This window comes from Uranotaenia lowii, chromosome 3, assembly GCF_029784155.1.
Source record: "Uranotaenia lowii strain MFRU-FL chromosome 3, ASM2978415v1, whole genome shotgun sequence".
NCBI lineage: Eukaryota > Metazoa > Arthropoda > Insecta > Diptera > Culicidae > Uranotaenia > Uranotaenia lowii.
The window spans coordinates 208,926,872-208,945,550 of NC_073693.1; positions in this window are offsets into that span (position 1 = coordinate 208,926,872).

Genomic DNA, 18,679 nt, shown 5'->3' on the forward strand with positions numbered 1-18,679 from the left:
CAGCCAAACCGTTTTAAATTCTTTTTACTCAATGCAAAAAACCTTGTTTGAAGTTTTTATTTTAAGAAATTATTCCTTTGCATTGAATACATTTTTCTTTGGTTGAAAGAAAATTTACTTTGTCTCCAAATAAAAATGCAATTGAACAAATGTCTTTTGAATCAAAGAATTTGTTTAAAATCAAAGTCAAAAATTATTAGATTCAAAAAATTAATTCTTTCTTTCAAAAATTATTTATTTGAAACAAAACCATAATTCATTGATTCAAAGCAACGTTTGGAAAATCGCTCAAGAAAAGCAATCAGGAATGGTTTCTAGCTAGAATGATGCTTCCTCCGAGTGCTGTGATACGCACGTGGTAAAAGTACCCATTGAATATATGTCGAAAATCAACACTAACTTGATACAATAAGATATACCATGCCCCACCGGAGGCTACCGTTGCTGTTCGTCACGTGGCTAATCGACGGTGATCGACATACTTGGTGATACATTTTGAACGTCGCTCCCTCAATCATTCCCGAACGTCTATCCTCGCATCATTGTTGATAATGCTCGTTATTGATAGACGATCATTAATGTTTCAAAAGGAAAAATCTGAATAAATACCAGGACCACATGTTCAAAAAAGCTGTAGCACATGCTGGAGAGTTTGTAGCAGTTGCACCATTTGAAAATTTCGATCTCCACAAACCGATTCAAGGTATCGGTTTGGCGCCTTACAGTAGTCTATTGGAACTGCTCGATTCGATGTCTTTATCGAACGTATGTTCGAAGATTGATTTCCGTGGCTTATTCACCTTAAGCCGTTTCCTTACAATGTTTCATAAGGTCTGGATTGAGAGGGCAAGATCCAAAGTCCAGCTGATGAGCGAGCGACGATCTTAATTATTCAGAATCCCGAAGGTTTTCTAAAGGTCGCTCGGGAAAAACGTATTTCCTGCTTAGGTCAACGACCGAGATCTCTTGCCCTGATCTGAGGCTGCACTCCACAAATCACTTCAATCTGGGTTGTGATTGTGCATGGAAGTGGCTTTTATTTAACCGCGACCGAGTTAAACCTTTGCTGTTAAAAAGGTACCAATTAGTGATAGGATTTTAAAATCAAAAATTAATTCTTTTATTTTGTGTAGCTATCCAATCAAGCTACACATTAACAGTTACAGAGTAGGGTCGAAGTGCGTGCTAGATTAAGAAAAAGAGCAGGTAAAGTCGTGCGTGAAAACCGTGTCCGTGTCAGTGCTAATGCAGTTGCCGTAAGGCACATTATTTCACCAACAGCAGCTTCCAGCACCCGCTAAGCTTTACTAAGCACGACCAGATTGCCCGGCGATCGCCGGAATCGAGCACACCGTCATCACGTGCTCAATTACTCGAAGCTTCAACCGCAAACCATCGGAAGTTTCCCCTCAAAGGCCGACGGCGTGACCAAGTTTTTCCAGTACGAACCCATCACACGGAACCACCACGCCAAGAAGCCCCCCCTCCACCCCTTTGGTTGGAAAAGGCCCGGAAGTAACCACCCGGGAAACCCCGTCACCACGACGACTTCGGTTTGCTCCACCAGGAGCGAAGCCTCGTCAGCAGTACAACCACCCGACAATCAGCAGCATCCGAACCAACAGCAGTGACGTCATTGCCTCCCTACAGCAGGTTGAGCCGAGCGGGAGAAGTTCACCGAGAGAGGTATGATCCCTTGCAGCGCACATGGTGAGTCGAAACTATTGAATAACTTCGTCTTTGCCTTCCCCTCATTTAGTACGCGTCCACATCCGACGCTCATATTACTGCGACATTCGTCGCAAATGCTGATTGGAAAACATCATCCGAAATTGTTTTACTGACTGAACTATGAATTTATTCCACTGCTAAATTACCATCTATATCGACATGCAAATTTGCACCGGCCGCGGCCTTGAATAAACCCCTTTAATTTGATCATGATCTAAACGTTAATATAAAATCGAATGCATTCGTACCACAACTATTGGACGACCCTGAATTTGGAACGAGAGTAGCTGATCGGCGCGGAGCCCGAACAGCCGAACGCATACACTGCACGGAGTAGTAGAGAAAGTTAGAAATCGCACGCACTGTTAGGTAGGCTAGAAAGAGATGATGAATAAGAAGGAGTAACTGAAATAGGATCCAAGAATCATGATAATGTACATACTTATCGATTAAATGCTAGCGAAATGAATTTCACGTTACTTATCAATGAAAGTAGTAATATATTTTTATGAACTCCTAATTTATGATGTTTGAATACAATAACCTGCTAAGTCTATCTGAGAGTTTTAATTCGAGATTTTGAAATTCCATCACTACGCGAAACGGATTAGAATTTAAATTTTAATGTTGAGAATTTTAGCTCTAGCAACTTCTACTCACAGTCGCCATCTGGTGCCGAGTAGTTTCGTGGACCTATGATGATTAATTTTCAGGTATGAGGGATTTCTACTGGGGGATTTTTGGAAAACTTTCTAGAATTTGAATATTTTTGTGAGTTGGCCGAGTTAAACTTGAGTTCATCGGCCGCTGATTTTGGCAAGTCGAACTGTCTCGATCCTTCTTACCTTTTGGAAGAGCTATAAGGACTCGCCTTGTGGAGAGTCTCAGCCGGGCAAATTAATCTAGGTGTGTCGTCCCTTTTAAGGGTGGCGCATAAGCGACACGCTTGCACCGGATCGGACAGTTTACGGCTATAGATTTGACACCAGACTTGTTTCACGAAAATTTCGTTTCCGCTTTCCTGATGCCCCTTTGGCTGCTTCGGAATAGCTCCTGTGCTGGGTCTAGCCTGTGACCACACTGTGTTCACGACAGGAGATGCTGTGTACTGACCAACGGGCCAAACCGACGGTGCTGTGTAGTAGTTCAGGGTGGGCACCGAAAACGGCAACACCGGAGATGCATGGATAGGCTGAGGTACCGAGACATTCCCAAGTGAATGCTGTGTACCTGCAACCCCCATTACACCCCCACATGTTGGCGTTCCTGGTGCGAGAGGAGAAGTTGTCATAACAGGAGCGCTAATCTGAGGAGTGTTTCCCTGTGCCGTGTACTGATGACCTCGCGGTGATGTTTGACCCGTAGGTCTCTGCCTCGGATCTCGTTTAGACCTCTGAGGATCCCTATCCGACTCAGTCTCGGAAACGCCTTTCTTCGACGATCTGATCGGACGAAATTTCCCCAAAACCAACCGAATATCGTTCGCCAATTCCCTGACCATCTCCTTGGCCGCTGAATCCGGCGCATGACATCTAAGGGTCCGTTGGAGGTAATGTTTAAGTCGAGAGTAACTAATCTCATCAGGTTTCTCCTCAAGCTTCTGTCTCAAATCGTTCACAATCCCTGCAATCCGGTCGAACTCTTGTTCGATTGTATACGGAGACGCATATTCACGATTTTCTTTCATATCGTCCTGGAAAAGCCTGCGCAGCAACCGACATTTTTCATCCAGATCACTCTCCATCGCTTTTACCTCGCCACGAATCAATAACTCGTAATTTACTTCATCGTTATTCAAATGGTCAACACGCGGGAAATTTTCCATTCTGAATTCAAATTTTGGAAAAATTTGACCGTTTTACACTTTCCAGATATATAATAAAAAAAATTATAACAATGAATAAAAATGAATAACGAAATGAAAATAAATAAGTAAATAAGAAAAAAAAATTAAATGGAAATAATAAAGTAAAATGAAATAACTAAACTAGAAAAATATAAATAAATTGAATAAGAAAAACACAAGAAATTCAACAAATTTCTTTTCCTTTTATTTGAGAAAATACTCTGACAAACTTCAGCAGTTTTTTTTTTAAATACACCAGAAACTACTTCGTTTCTTGCTCGAAAATGGTGCACTTCAGCACACGAGGTTGTAAAGTTTTCCACTCTACGTAGACTTTAATGTCTTATCCGAAGATTACGGGTCTTAATCACGAAATACTGTATAGTTTTGACTATACGCAGAATTAAACGATAGGCTTTAATTAAGCAGTGAGCATTTGCACACGCAACTGTATAGTAATTTACTATACGCAGAATCCTAAAAAAATCTCAACGGTGAACCAAATAATGTACTCATATAACCTAATAGGAAGTTCAAAATTGAAAATGAAACCTAAGCGTACATAGTATATTTCGAAATTCTTTCTACACCAAAAACAAGTCTATTCAAACTACTGTAATTCTCCAAAATACCCGTAAATGCAGCCTTAGAAACCTGCAGTTGGGCGCCAAATCTATAGCCGTAAACTGTACGATCCGGTGCAAGCGTGTCGCTTATGCGCCACCCTTAAAAGGGACGACACACCAAGATTAATTTGCCCGGCTGAGACTCTCCACAAGGCGAGTCCTTATAGCTCTTCCAAAAGGTAAGAAGGATCGAGACAGTTCGACTTGCCAAAATCAGCGGCCGATGAACTCAAGTTTAACTCGGCCAACTCACAAAAATATTCAAATTCTAGAAAGTTTTCCAAAAATCCCCCAGTAGAAATCCCTCATACCTGAAAATTAATCATCATAGGTCCACGAAACTACTCGGCACCAGATGGCGACTGTGAGTAGAAGTTGCTAGAGCTAAAATTCTCAACATTAAAATTTAAATTCTAATCCGTTTCGCGTAGTGATGGAATTTCAAAATCTCGAATTAAAACTCTCAGATAGACTTAGCAGGTTATTGTATTCAAACATCATAAATTAGGAGTTCATAAAAATATATTACTACTTTCATTGATAAGTAACGTGAAATTCATTTCGCTAGCATTTAATCGATAAGTATGTACATTATCATGATTCTTGGATCCTATTTCAGTTACTCCTTCTTATTCATCATCTCTTTCTAGCCTACCTAACAGTGCGTGCGATTTCTAACTTTCTCTACTACTCCGTGCAGTGTATGCGTTCGGCTGTTCGGGCTCCGCGCCGATCAGCTACTCTCGTTCCAAATTCAGGGTCGTCCAATAGTTGTGGTACGAATGCATTCGATTTTATATTAACGTTTAGATCATGATCAAATTAAAGGGGTTTATTCAAGGCCGCGGCCGGTGCAAATTTGCATGTCGATATAGATGGTAATTTAGCAGTGGAATAAATTCATAGTTCAGTCAGTAAAACAATTTCGGATGATGTTTTCCAATCAGCATTTGCGACGAATGTCGCAGTAATATGAGCGTCGGATGTGGACGCGTACTAAATGAGGGGAAGGCAAAGACGAAGTTATTCAATAGTTTCGACTCACCATGTGCGCTGCAAGGGATCATACCTCTCTCGGTGAACTTCTCCCGCTCGGCTCAACCTGCTGTAGGGAGGCAATGACGTCACTGCTGTTGGTTCGGATGCTGCTGATTGTCGGGTGGTTGTACTGCTGACGAGGCTTCGCTCCTGGTGGAGCAAACCGAAGTCGTCGTGGTGACGGGGTTTCCCGGGTGGTTACTTCCGGGCCTTTTCCAACCAAAGGGGTGGAGGGGGGGCTTCTTGGCGTGGTGGTTCCGTGTGATGGGTTCGTACTGGAAAAACTTGGTCACGCCGTCGGCCTTTGAGGGGAAACTTCCGATGGTTTGCGGTTGAAGCTTCGAGTAATTGAGCACGTGATGACGGTGTGCTCGATTCCGGCGATCGCCGGGCAATCTGGTCGTGCTTAGTAAAGCTTAGCGGGTGCTGGAAGCTGCTGTTGGTGAAATAATGTGCCTTACGGCAACTGCATTAGCACTGACACGGACACGGTTTTCACGCACGACTTTACCTGCTCTTTTTCTTAATCTAGCACGCACTTCGACCCTACTCTGTAACTGTTAATGTGTAGCTTGATTGGATAGCTACACAAAATAAAAGAATTAATTTTTGATTTTAAAATCCTATCACTAATTGGTACCTTTTTAACAGCAAAGGTTTAACTCGGTCGCGGTTAAATAAAAGCCACTTCCATGCACAATCACAACCCAGATTGAAGTGATTTGTGGAGTGCAGCCTCAGATCAGGGCAAGAGATCTCGGTCGTTGACCTAAGCAGGAAATACGTTTTTCCCGAGCGACCTTTAGAAAACCTTCGGGATTCTGAATAATTAAGATCGTCGCTCGCTCATCAGCTGGACTTTGGATCTTGCCCTCTCAATCCAGACCTTATGAAACATTGTAAGGAAACGGCTTAAGGTGAATAAGCCACGGAAATCAATCTTCGAACATACGTTCGATAAAGACATCGAATCGAGCAGTTCCAATAGACTACTGTAAGGCGCCAAACCGATACCTTGAATCGGTTTGTGGAGATCGAAATTTTCAAATGGTGCAACTGCTACAAGTTCATTGCGGTTACCTAGTCATGATTTTGTCCTTCTAGGCAAAGCGAAAAATAAAAAATCATCTGATAGCCTACATAGATCGCTCAGAACTGATACATATCAGTTATGATCCTAAAGGTTGAAAGTCGTCAAGGGAAGGAAATCAGCATCGAGACGTTCGTTGCTGATAGTCTGCGTCCTTTTTTACCTCATCATGTATCGCAAAAGTGTTTCAAATACGGAAGCGTCGTTGTCATGCATGATTGTTTGTATGATTTGGTTGAAGAAGGAAAATTTGACTGCTTTGATTTTTTGGCTCTGAATGTAGTCAAGCATAGCTCGGTGAAAATGATTGATATTTGGAACATTGATTCAAAGAAAACAGGAGATTGAATCGAAAAAATGAATTTTTTGAATCAAAGTCAGTTTTGTTTTGTTTCAAAATCCAAGTTTTCTCTGCGTGTTCTATACGATTATCAAAATATTATCGTGTATAATGAACTATGACATGATGTTTAAACAATTCCAATCCAATTCCAAGCTACAACATGATGTTTAAACAATTCCAATCTAAACTGGATGCTTATACAATCTACAATGAACACTACTTTACGATTTCTGGATATCTGGGCTATGCAGTTCCAATTTATTCAAAGTCCAAGAAACCAAATCCGAAAAAACAAGCTTAGGAAAGAAGACGACAGATCAGTTACTAAATGCTCAAAAAACATTCACAGAGTGCCTAGAAAAGCTCAACTTAGAAGCTATACGTTGCACATAAGGATATATTTTTTTGAAGTTTTCTAGGATCATGACCATAAAAAGTGTAAAACAATGATGTTTAAAGCGTATTTTTCAACCAGTTAAAGGAGGAGAGGAATTGAAAGAGGATTGAAAAGATGCCATAATTTGGCACATTCTCGCAGCATTTATTTAATTTCCAAAATACGTAACACAGAATTTTTTTTAAGAATTTTTAAAAGCCAATTGTCAATTTGTAATTTCTCAGATTTTCTTGCTCTTGTAGTTGTATATTCACTTATGCACAGGATTTTGAGTATATTCCCGCAAGATTTCCACAAAAAAAAACACCATTTATCAATAAGAAAATTTCATACCGATTCTAGTGGTGTAATTACATTAGATGGAATACCTGCGTGCGTGTTGAAAAAGTGTTGCACTATACTTGTTAAGCCCCTGACTTATATTTTTAATCAGTCCTTACAACAACATCGGTTCCCTGCCACCTGGAAAAGATCTTTCATGAGCCCAGTCTTCAAAAAGGGTGATAAGCAAGAGGTTCGCAATTATCGTGGTGTCACATCACTAGCTGCCTGCTCGAAGGTCCTAGAGAGGATTGTCAACGATGTTATGTTTGCAGCCTGCAGGAACTGGATTTCGGACAATCAACACGGTTTTTTTCCGAAACGTTCGGTAACATCTAACCTGGCAGTGTTCACATCATTTTGCATATCTAACATGGATTGTGGCAAACAAGTCGACGCAATTTACACGGACATCACTGCGGCGTTTGACTCAGTTAATCACTTAATTTTACTTTTAAAGCTAGAACGCCTGGGATTATCTGAGAGATTTTGTGCGTGGATCAGAAGCTATTTAACAAATCGTCGTCTTGCTGTTAAAATCGGAACATCTGAATCTTCAGATTTCATTCCGACTTCAGGAGTACCACAAGGAAGTAATTTGGGCCCTTTATTGTTCACTCTGTTCTGCAATGATATTAATATGCTGCTTTTTGGATGCGGAGTACTTATGTACGCGGATGATTTGAAAATTTTTCTGAACGTTAACAGTTTGGCAGATTGTCAGATACTTCAGCAATTCCTCGATACAGTAGTGAACTGGTGTGTTGTCAACCTACTGGCCTTAAGCGTTTCTAAGTGCTGTATCATAACATTTGGACGCAAGAAACTTCCATTTTTGTACGACTATTATATCCAGGGCGAACTTTTACATCGTGTTAATCAAATAAAGGACCTTGGCGTTGTTTTGGATAGTCATATGACATTCAAGGAACACTACTCTGCTACACTTGAAACTGCAACCTTTAAACGCTTGATCGAATCCAGCATAAGTGACCAATTAAGAACTAATTAAAAAGAAAACTTTGAATGTATGTCAAGATAGACCTAGATTAAATAAACCATTAAGACATTTACGTCAGATGGTTTTTTATAAACAATAAACAATAAACAAAACAATTAGAGCTGCAATACTCTACACAAATATGAAAATATAAAACTAAAAGTAAAACCCCATAGCAGATCCATAGTCTTTTTTTCCAAAGCTTGTTTTTTCGGATTTTTTTCTTCTAAGACTTAGAATAACGGAAAAATGAAGGGCTGTGTGTGAATAATGTCAGAGAAACATATTTGAGTTACATCACGAGGTTTTCAAATTAACTATAACGTCAGTAAAAATCGGTTGGGGAACTAGAGAGATATAGGGGTTTTTGTCAGGAGTGTCAAATTGATACTCCAGGGACTGTAACGGGTGAAAATTTCAGGAAAGGATGAGGATTAAGTTCCAAATATACACTGTGGAGCGCGTGTTGATTGCTTGTTTTTTTAATGATCGGTCAAATTAGCAACACAACATCAATACTAATGTTATGAATTCGTCTTGGTACATCTTTGTAGCTGAAAATAATCAAATTTTCGAACAATATCAAATTTGAAATATCATAGCAAGAAAGAACATAAGCCGTAAATATCATGAATTTTTAGAAAAAGATACAACGCTGGTGAGCCGTTGATTGCTTTCCATCACCTTCGAAAATTCTACATAACATATTTTTAAATGTAGAACTTCAAAAACTCGAATATTTTTATAATGATTTCTGATCATATTAATATTGTCAAACAGAAAATGCTTAGTTTATTATTCAGTCAAAACGATTTGATATTATTATTAAGTTGTCAAATTTCGCTTTGGAAAAAAATGAGGTTGCTTTTTATCACGATTTTATAAAGTACTAGCTGACCCGGTGTGCCTTGCTACACCTTTCAAAATCGATTGATATTTTCAGAATTCATTCAAATTTTTATTGTTTTGTTGGCATTATTTTAAATCAAAATATAACATAATTCATAAGCAACCGCTATAAAACAAGAGCTGCAGCTGGAGTTTCGGATTGCTACACAAAAATAACTTAAACTAATATTCTAAATCTTGACTTGTGTTAAAGATCTGATAATTTTAATCTGTTTCTTTAAGCTTCGCCCTAAAAAGGAGGGTTCCAAATAAATTGTAAGCAAACAATCCAACTCATAAAGTATGGTTGTTTTTGCTTGATATGTTCTGGATGAAAAACTGATAAGAGAGAACACCCCCCCCCCCTTTCCTTCCCTTCCCCCTGCTGAATGAAGATCGTGATTTTGAATAATCATACCCATTTTTTTTTTCGTTCCCAAAATTCTTCTTGTATCAAATATTGTTCCATTGGTTGATACTTTTTAAAGCTTTACAAAAAAAAAATTATGAAACCCCCTCCTTTCTTCTCCTCTCTACGCTGTAAAGCGTAAGGGTCGTCTTTAACAATTGTAGAAACATATTTATCTCGTAACCAAGTACCTTTCCATTCCATATTTGTTTCCATTTGTTGGCTTCGTTAGCATAAATTGAGAACTAATGCTAACAAAATTGTATTAGGCTCACCTTCCTCCTCCTATGTACCTACTCACTGAAAGGAGGATGGTGTGTCAGATAATCAAAGAATCATACCAAAATGATTTTCCATGTTAAGTTCTGTCCATTGCTCGGATTAAAAAAAAATAAAGTTAAATGTAAGCTTTCCTCTTCCCTTCCTTTATTTCCAATTCTATCATCCCACTGCAAGAAAGAAATTGTTTGACATACAAAATTTCTCACATTGAAAATTCTTGAGTTATGCATAAACCTGAAAGGAAGTACCAACCCCCTTCTATTCGCCCCATTGAATGGAGGGGTGAGTACTTAATATCCATGGAAGTATTTTTTGTACTCAAAAAATTTTTGATACCAAATTTAATTTCATTTGGTCTATTAATTCTCAAATTATGCAAAAAAAATGTATGATAGCCCCCCTTTCCCCGCTGAAAAAAGATGGGGTTTCAATTTATAATAGAAACATTTCTCGTATCCATATACCCTCACATGAAAAATATGGTTCAAATTTGCTCGATCAGATCTCCAGTTATACTGAAAATTGTAAGGGAGACCTCTTCTCTCCCTTTTCATCCACCTTTTTGACGGATTGAGGGATACCAAATATTCAAAGAAGCATTTGTCGTACATAAATATCGTTCCATGCCAAATTTGGTTCCATTTGCTGTTGTAGTTCTTGGATTATGCAATAAAAATTGTATGGAACTTCCCTCCCTCTTTCCTTTCTCCTCGCTGGAAGAAGGAAGGGGTCTCATACAATCATTAGAACATGTCACGTTCCCAAATATCCGACCATGAAAAAATTTGGTTCCATTTGCTTGATTAGTATTTGTATTATGTAAAAATTAAAAAGAGTGCCCCTCCCCTCTTTATATCTCCCTATTGGAAAGAGGGAGGGGTCTCAAATATTCATATAAATATTTTTCGTATCAAAATACCTTCCCATGCCAAATTTGGTTCCATTTGCTTTATAAGTTTTTGAGTTATGTAAAAAAATATGAAAGAGGCCCCTCCCCCTTTCAACTGAAAAAGGGAGGGGTCTCAAATAATCATTGAAATATTTTTCGTATCAAAATACCTTCCCATGCCAAATTTGGTTCCAATTGTAGCATCCCTAATTACCAATTAATCAAAATATAAACATAAGCATCTTATAGCCAATGATCGTAACGGCACATACAGTAGCCACTCGTGACTAGATCGACAGCGCATTATTTTCATCTTCCTTATCTCCCCGCGCACGCAGTTGAGCAGAATCGAACGGCATCGATCAAAACAAATTATCGATGCTGCTGAATGAACTCTTTTGTCACTCCAGTCGTTTCACTCCTCCAAAGGGATTTACTATAAACTCATTTTTGATGACCGTACAATTTGTAAAACTGAAGAAGACTATATAAACTGAAGGAATCAATAAAACAATTAGTTCTGGTTTTAGAGCTCGACCCTGCTGGATCTCTCCAGTCAGAACCACCGACTACTCTAACGATACAAGAATATCTTTTCCTTGGCCCCACTGGTTCGCTTCCAGTTGGCTACCATATCACATCCTTATGTTGTGCGCGCCGTGCGATTCCCATTGATGGGACCGTTATCAGTCTAATATAAAATCTAGTGCGCGAAGATTAACAGGCAATTTATATGGCGACCGTGAATATATTTGCAATCTTCGAGATTGAGAATCGAAAAAAGTGTTATTGTGCGATAAATTAATGGACTGCTGGAAAATTAGTGAAAATACTGAACACATTTGTATGTTCGAAGAAAGTGTTATTGTGCGATAAATTAATGGACTACTGGAAAATTAGTGAAAATACTGAACACATTTGTATGTTCGAATGAAAATGGAAGAAGAGTGTTGGGATGATTACAATCACCCACCATATATTCCGCAAGTGGAAAACATGAAGATTATTAGAAAAGTGCCACCGAAATTAACAAAAACGCAAAAACGTCGTTTTCGTGAAGAAGAGCGAAAGAGATGGGATCGTATTCTATCAGAAGAGAGTAAAGCAAAGTGTTTAGTCAAATCCAAAGCTAATTAGTCTGCTAATTAAGTGTAAAAGTGTTCAAAATGGGTAATTAGAATACTACCCCCAAACCACCTCAAAGTCATGAAGACATTATTAAAATAATAAATTCTAATGTGCAACAAACGGCACATTTAGACAAAACTGCTAATGCAACAACGGTATTGGCATACGTTGTTATCGCGACAATTATAGTAGTTACAGCATACGCTGTTATACGTGCCATCATCAAATACGAACGGCTAAAAACAACAGAAGCTATTAAACAATCAATGTCAATGACGTCAGTCCTAACTGAAAAATAAATCAAGTGCATCGGCTAAAAAAAAAAGTGCGCAAAGCGTGAGGTTTTCAACATGCCGGAAGAAATAGTTAAATTTCCCAAAATGTGAATAAAAATGAGACAATGTTGTTCATAGCAAGACTTATTCCTTTTTTTTTGTGTGTGTGCAATTGATTACATTAGTGTATTGGATAAGAGATTACAGTGGAACCAGCAAAGGAAGCAGTAGGATTCAGCCCAATTATTGGCTTGTCGAACGTCAGTAAGAAGCAGTTAACAACGGTAGCAGCTAAGTTGTTACCTTCCATCACTGGTCATGTGATACTTACTACGAAAAAGGGATTGATGACCCACCACGAGGCCATACAACAAGGAATCGGAGGACGATTAATCGGAGTAGCATACTAATCAGAAATATCCATATAAGGTAAAAAAAAATTATATATACATATATATATGTATTTTCAAGAATATTAAGAAACTATGTTGTCTGCAAACAAGTAATAACCCATGTTGTGTAACCAAAACGAGAAGCTATATAATTTTAATGTGTATTATTGGATATGAATGACTATGAAACTTTGAAAAAACTTTATAACAACTAAAGAAAATCTATAAATAATAATATAAGTGAGGAAACTTTATTGAAAAAACAAGAACTTAATGACCAACTACATAAATCCTTAGAAGATTTCCTAGCTGAAAATAGTGAACAGCTAGCAGCACCAGAATTTAATAAAATTTGTAAACAAGCCAGACTCTGGCACTTTGAGATAAATGAAATTATAAAATTAAAACATAATCAAAATAAACATAGAAAAACAGGGATAAAGAGTCCAAAAGTTATAATCAGAACAACTTCAAGTAGTTCAAGCATAGTGCACAAATCTAGTAAACACAAAAATCATAAAACTTTACAAAAGACAATGCCGAAAGTGGACATAAAACTGGGGACAACCCTCGTACAGATGTACGATGGGACCCCTGATAACTTAAATTCATTTCTTGACGCGGTTGCTCTTTTTAACGACACCGTCTTGGAAGAATTTGATGCAGCAACCCCAGCTGAAAAAGCAACAGCAACAGAAATAACATTAAAATTTATTAAAACTAGGCTAACGGGAAATGCTCGCCAATCTATATCGGGAGCACAAACCCTGAATGAAATTTTGGATAAACTCAAGGAGCAATGTACCTCCAAAATAAATTCAGATAACATTAAAGCTAAGCTTGGAACTTTTAAGCAAAAAGGGTCTTTGGACGATTTTTGCGATCAAGTAGAGAATTTAACTCTGCGCCTCGCAGCTGCATATATCAACGAAGACATCCCAGCCAATAAAGCAAAACAAATGGCTACGAGGCAAGGTGTTGAAACACTTATTAACGGTCTAAATAATAATGATACAAAAATTATACTTAGAGCCGGAAAGTTCGAAAATATAAACGACGCAACACAAAAGGTTCAGGAATGTGATCAAACTAAAACCACACAAGCTCAAGTTTTAGTAGCTAGAGGCAACCACCCACAGCGTAGCCGTGGCTGTGGACGTGGTAGATTCAACAGTGGGAGAGCATACAATAATTCTCACTACAGACGGTACAATGATTGGCGAAATAATCAACAATCACAAAACTCAAATTATCAACACCAACAACAATACAGATTTTATCATCAAAGAGGTCAAGGAAATCGAGGAAGGGGAAGGTATGGACCTTCTACGTATAATCCTCAACAACAACAAGCGACATATTTCGCACAATCACAACCTCAACCGGGGATGCAACAGCACATACAACCAGTACAACAATGTCAAAATGCTAATGTACAACAACAAAATATGAATTCACAACAGCCAATTAACCCTAATTTTTTAGAATCCCAATTTGGACCGCGTACACAATAAACGCGTCCATCTCTAACTATGTATGTTTAGATATAGACTTATCGGATTCAAAATGTACTTTTATAGTAGATACTGGATCTGATATTTCTATTGTAAAGGCAAATAAAGTTAAAGCGACGCAAATTTATTATCCAGACGAAAAATGTATTATATCTGGAATTGGTCAAGATGGCATTTATTCCTTAGGTAGTACATTCACACAAATAAAATTTGAAACCACTCAAATCGAACATAAATTTCACATAGTCAATAATGAGTTCCCAATACCGACAGATGGAATCATAGGTAGGGACTTCTTAACAAAATATAAATGCAACATAAATTATGAACCATGGATACTTTCGATTACAATAAATCAAAACGAAATATCAATACCCATAGAGGATAATTTCAGAAACTCAATATTCCTACCTCCAAGACATGAAGTAGTTCGATACATACCAATGCAAGATTTGAAAGAAGATATGGTTGTTTGTTCTCAGGAAATTCAATCTGGAGTTTTTTGTGGAAATACCATCATATCTTCTAAACAACCAATATTTAAATTTATTAACACCACTAAACAGTCAGTGTTATTAACATATTCAAACTTTAGGCCCAAAATGTTACCATTAAAATTTTTTGATATAGTCTCATCTAATGGTTATACTGAAAGTAAAGCAAAAAGAAATAAAGAGATACTAAATCAGATTAATATTCAACAAATGACTCCCTCTGCTAAGAGAGGCTTGGAAAAATTAATTACTAAATACGAAGATATTTTTAGCATGGATGATGATATTTTAACAATTAATAATTTTTACACACAGAACATTAGTTTAACTGACAATGTTCCTGTGTATATTCCAAATTACAAAACAATTCACGTCCAGAGCGAAGAAATTGAAAGACAAATTCAGAAGATGTTAAATGAAGAGATAATTGAACCTTCAATTTCATCTTATAATTCACCGATTCTTCTAGTTCCAAAAAAATCGGAGAATCAAGATAAAAAGTGGCGACTAGTTGTAGATTTTCGCCAACTTAATAAGAAGATTATGCCTGATAAATTTACTTTACCAAGAATTGAAAGTATATTAGACCAACTTGGTAGAGCAAAATATTTCAGCACATTAGATTTGATGTCAGGTTTTCATCAAATACCATTAGATGAAAATTCTAGAAAATACACAGCTTTTTCAACCAACACGGGTCACTATCAATTCAAAAGATTACCGTTTGGATTAAATATCAGTCCAAATAGTTTTCAGAGAATGATGGCGATTTCGATGGCTGGTTTAACACCAGAACGTGCATTTATTTATATAGATGATATTGTAGTCATCGGATGTTCTTTGAAGCATCACTTGGAAAACTTGGAAACTGTTTTCGAACGTTTAAGACATTATAATCTTAAACTAAATTTATCAAAATGTAAATTTCTTAGGACTGAGGTAACTTATCTCGGTCATAAAATAACTGACAAAGGAATATTACCAGATGAGTCTAAATTTCAAGCTATCAAAAACTATCCTATACCGAAAAACTCAGACGACGTACGAAGATTTGTAGCTTTCTGCAATTATTATCGTAGGTTTGTCGAAAATTTTGCTAAGATAGCTTATCCATTAAACCAATTAATGAAGAAAAACGTAATTTTTAAATGGACAGAAGAATGCCAGTACGCATTTGATTTTTTAAGATATCAGTTGATGTCACCAATATTACTTCAATACCCAGACTTTACAAAGCAGTTTATACTGACGACAGACGCTTCCGATATTGGATGTGGAGCAGTTTTGTCGCAGGTTACAAATAGTGGAGACCAACCGGTAGCATTTGCGAGTAAAACTTTTACTCCAGCTGAAAAAAATAAACCAACTATACTAAAAGAACTAACAGCCATACATTGGGCGATCAATTATTTTGAATCGTATTTGTATGGTAGACGTTTTACTATAAGAACAGATCACAGACCATTAGTCTATCTGTTTAATATAAAAAATCCAACATCAAAACTGACAAGAATGCGTGTCGATCTTGAAGGTTTTGATTTCGATATTGTCTATATTAAAGGTAAGGATAATGTGGCTGCAGACGCATTATCGCGTATCGTTACTACATCTGAAGAATTGAAAAAATCTAGTATATTATTTGTAAATACTAGGTCTATGACTAGAAAAATAAAGCAAGCAACAGAAAAGAAAAAAGAAAATAAAATTGAAAAAAGAGAGATTGATCACCTCTCAGTATACGAAACAGAGAGTCCTACGGAAACAAGAAAAATGATAAAACTGTCGACAGCCGTAGTAGACAACAAGTTCAAATTCATGATGATGAAGAATAATAACAAAACACTAGTTGCACAAGTGCATCAAGATGTTAGAAATGGAAGTCATGCTTTAGAGAATGCTCTTCCAGAAATTGAAAAATACGCAAAAATTAACAATACAAAGAAATTAGCGCTGTCTGCAGACGATTTAATATTTAAAATGGTACCAATGAACTATTTTAAAATAATTGCAAACAAATTACTCAATTTTTTGCAAATTATTATATATAAGGAACCCAAATTTATAGATAACATAAATGAAATACAGATAATTTTACACAATCATCATAATACCCCAACAGGAGGACATGTAGGACAACATCGTTTGTACTTACGTGTTCGGGAAAAATATAAATGGCGTGATATGAAAGGATCTATTGCCCAATTCGTCAAGGCCTGCGAATTGTGCAGAAGAAACAAAATTATCAAACACACAAAAGAACCAATAATGATAACTACAACCCCATCAAAACCTTTCGAAGTTATTTCCATAGACACTGTAGGACCATTACCTATTACTATTAACAACAATCGTTACTGCATTACAGTTCAGTGCGATTTAACAAAATACATAGTAATTATACCAACATCAAACAAAGAAGCTAAAACTATTGCGAAAGCTTTAGTTGAAAACTTTATTCTTATTTATGGAAACTTCCTAGAAATGCGATCTGATCAAGGAACCGAATATAAAAATGAAGTACTTGACCAGATATGTAATCTATTACAGATCAGACAAAATTTCTCAACACCTTATCATCCTGAAACAATTGGATCATTAGAGAGAAATCACAGGTGTCTAAATGAATACCTGCGATCATTCACTAACGAGCACCAATCAGATTGGGATGATTGGATTAAATACTATGAATTCACATACAATACAACCCCGCATACAGATCATAATTTTACACCTTTTGAACTCGTATTCGGAAGAAAAGCAAATTTACCACAAGACAGCATTGAATTAAAAAATGAACCAATATACAATTTTGACACCTTCAAGAATGAACTACAGTACAAATTACAGAAATCTCATGAAATAGCCAAATTTAAATTAATAGAGCACAAACGTCAAAGGCAATATCAACTCAATTCTAAAGGTATAAACAGTATAAGTATCAAAATTAATGATATAGTCTATTTAAAAAATGAAAATAGAAGGAAGTTGGATTCATACTATGTTGGACCATATAAAAAAATATCTGTAAACGAACCAAATTGTGAAATCGAACACTTACAAACAGGAAAATCAGTTGTAATACACAAGAATAGGATTATCAAAGGCTAAACGCAGAAAAAAAATAATCTTAAGTAGAGTTCCACCGAGCCTAACCTCTCACAAAAAATAATAAACTCAAAAAATAAGTAAAACGAAGAGGTAGGTGAAAGTTCCCAGCTAATGCTGAGGAGTACGAAATTCGGTTAGAACTACCAATAAATAAGTAAAATAAATAATAAACACAAAATCCCAAATAAACGTACAATGTAAGGGACAACTGGAGAGAGACAATAATTTTGAATAACTTCATTTCATTACATTATTTTCCAAAAGGGGGAAGGTGTAGCATCCCTAATTACCAATTAATCAAAATATAAACATAAGCATCTTATAGCCAATGATCGTAACGGCACATACAGTAGCCACTCGTGACTAGATCGACAGCGCATTATTTTCATCTTCCTTATCTCCCCGCGCACGCAGTTGAGCAGAATCGAACGGCATCGATCAAAACAAATTATCGATGCTGCTGAATGAACTCTTTTGTCACTCCAGTCGTTTCACTCCTCCAAAGGGATTTACTATAAACTCATTTTTGATGACCATACAATTTGTAAAACTGAAGAAGACTATATAAACTGAAGGAATCAATAAAACAATTAGTTCTGGTTTTAGAGCTCGACCCTGCTGGATCTCTCCAGTCAGAACCACCGACTACTCTAACGATACAAGAATATCTTTTCCTTGGCCCAACTGGTTCGCTTCCAGTTGGCTACCATATCACATCCTTATGTTGTGCGCGCCGTGCGATTCCCATTGATGGGACCGTTATCAGTCTAATATAAAATCTAGTGCGCGAAGATTAACAGGCAATTTATACAATATCTTGAATAGTTTTCGAGTTATATGAAAAACTGTAAGGTAGCCCCCCTCCCCCCTTCCTATCACCCCACTTAGAGGCGGGAGGGGTACCTAAT